This window comes from Arachis ipaensis, chromosome B07 (assembly GCF_000816755.2).
Source record: "Arachis ipaensis cultivar K30076 chromosome B07, Araip1.1, whole genome shotgun sequence".
NCBI classification, from domain to species: Eukaryota; Viridiplantae; Streptophyta; class Magnoliopsida; order Fabales; family Fabaceae; genus Arachis; species Arachis ipaensis.
In genome coordinates, this window is record NC_029791.2 from 10,862,689 (window position 1) to 10,865,724 (window position 3,036).

A 3,036-nucleotide genomic window follows, 5' to 3' on the forward strand; every position below is an offset into this window, starting at 1 on the left:
ATAATATATATATATATATATTTTAATTGAACAGAAATATTAAACTATGTAAATACAGTAAAACACAATTCTAGAGACGTTGCCCGGCATCGCCTGGGTACCGACCCAGGTAAGAATACAAACGACCTCCTGGAGTAACCCGGTGTTGTATTTAAGAGAGGATGTCTAGAGAGGTCATTTTTTTTTTTTTAGTTTGGTTTTCTCCTAAAAAAATAAATTTTTTTTATTGGATTAAAAAATAACTATATACAAAAAAATTTATAAATGTAAAAAAGAATAATAAATAGCAACAGTATTTGTTTAATGATTATGTATATAGACCAGTCTATTCATTGTTTATATTATGTATATAAAACAAGCATCACGTTTATTATGTAAGTTTTTAATATAACTTGCATAAAATTTATTTAAAATAATTATAACTGTTCTAATTAAAGAGTAAAATAATGAAATTTTTTAAATTTAAGTAAAGATAATCATAGAGTAAAAATAACTATTATTCTATTTTGATACATCTTCAGCATCCAAGTTATATTAACAACCAAGTTCAATTTGTCATTTACATACCCATACTGCTCTTCTTACCGCTTCTTTTTCTTCTTCTTCTTTTTCTAAATTTGCGTATACAGGTTTTTCTTCCCTCCTCCTCCTCTTCCTCCTTTTTCTTCTTCTTCTCTGATGATGTTACGTCTTAGGGGTGTACATGATCCGATCTAATCCGAAGATCTGGCTCGATCCCGAACATTTTAATGGCTAATTTGGTGTGATTTCATCAGGTTTAGGGTCGGGTAAGGATCTCAAAAATAGACCTAGTCATTATTTTGGGTCGGGTCCGGATCATAGCTCGGGTCACCCGGATTCGGCCCGATGGCCCAGTCATCATACACAATTAATATTTTGTGTTATTAGTGATGGATGATGGCTATTCTTATGTAGAATTTAAGTATTGTAAACCTTAATATTTTATATTATTAGTCATTATAAGATTATAAGTTAATGTTTTATATTTAAAATGCATAAGACTTTAGACTAATGCATAATATTGTGTTATTTGTATTAATTTAAATATTTAGTGTTATTAGACAATATTAGTATTGATTGTGGTTATGCTTTAATTTTAGAGAAGGGTTGGTTCTTGTTATATTTTTCTAAGTGAATTTTACCATGTCAAATAATGGTTGGAGTTTTGGAAATTTGGATATTTTCACATGCTAGATTACAAGAAGGTAATGTTAACGGCCCGATTTTCACCCGGTTTTTACCCGGTATAATCGTGGCCCGAAAGTGTGTAGGTTTCATCGGGTCTAGGACCGGGTTCGGGCCTAATAAATAGGCCTGGTATATATTTTGGCCCGAAAGTGTGTAGGTTTTACCCGACCCATGAACACCTCTACTGCGTCTTCTTCTTCTTTTTCTTTTTTGTTATCTTTCTCTCTCGTTATCTTCATCTTTAATAATTTTGAATTGAATGGAATGGAATAGAATCTAATGCAATTGAATAAAGTGATGATAAATAATTTCATCATTCTTTGCTAAAATTAGTGTTGTTTATGAATTTGAATTTGAATAGAATGCATGAGGTTCTAAGTTTATAACATACACAATTTTCAGTTCATTTGTTATTACACAATGATGTTATAATAATATTTCGATTCATTTGTAGTTCAGGTGTGTTATCGATGAAAAATTTGTCTCAATAGTTGGGATGACTTTTAAGACAAATTAAATGGAATGGAATGAAATATAATACAATTGAATAAAGTGATAAAAAAATTTCATTCTTCTTTGCTAAAAAAAGACTCAATCATCAACAAAAACATATCGAATTTATTTTTAAAACCAAATGAAACTCAATTAAACTAAAAAATGAACCGAAATTACTTACAAAATAAAAAAATCTGATCAATGCATATCAGCAGCATCAAATGAACCTCAATTAACACACAAATGAATCGAAATTAGTTCAGATTTGAACAAGTAAAAAAAAAATTCAATCATCAACAAAAACACATCAAATTCATTTCTGGATCCAAATGAACCTCAATTAAACTAAGAAATGAACCGAAATTACTTAAGGAATAAAAAGTTAGTCAATACTTATCAGCAGCATCAAGTGAATCTCAATTAACACACAAATAAACTGAAATTAGTTCAGATTTGAACAAACAGTAAAAAAGACTCAATCATAAAACTACATTGAATTCATTTCTGGATCCAAATAAATATCAATTAAACTAAGAAATGAACCGAAATTATTTAAGGAATAAAAAATTTGGTTAATACTTATCAGCAGCATCAAGTGAAAAAACATGAAAAAATCAAACAAAGAAGAAGAAATGCATAATGTTGCAAAATCACTTGACAGATTTGGATGTATTTTTGTCCATGATTCAATTTTATTTGTGTATTTGTTTTCGAACGCAATCATTAAGTAATTTTGGTTAATTCTGGATTTAAATAAGATACACTTGGTCTGTACTTGTTTTGAGACGAGTTTGTTTGTGTATCGTCATCATTAAGTAATTTTGGTTCATTCAGAATTTAATTCTCGGTTTATTCTGGATGTAATTTCAGTTCATTTCTGAGTGAATTTCTAATCATTCAATTTTGTTTGTGTGCCTGTTTTCGAACGCAATCATTAAGTAATTTCGGTTCTTTCTGGATTTAAATAAGGTGCACTTGGTCTGTGCTTGTTTTGAAACGAGTTTGTTTGTGTATTGTTATCATTAAGTAATTTCGATTCATTCGGAATTTAATTTTTGGCTCATTTTAGATGTAATTTTGGTACATTTCTGAGTGAATTAAGGTGCATTTAGTCTTGTTGGTCTGCACAATTCAAAATACATAATGCTGCAAAATTATCAAGGAGAGTAGGAAGAAAAAAAAAAATACAACAATAACAGTAACAACAAATTAAAAGAATGACGATGAAGAAAAAACACGCGAAGAAGAAGAAACAAGAAGAATAACGAGGAGGAGAAAAAGAAGTGGGAGGAGGAGGAACCCGAAAAAATGCGAAAAAGAGAAAGACGACGA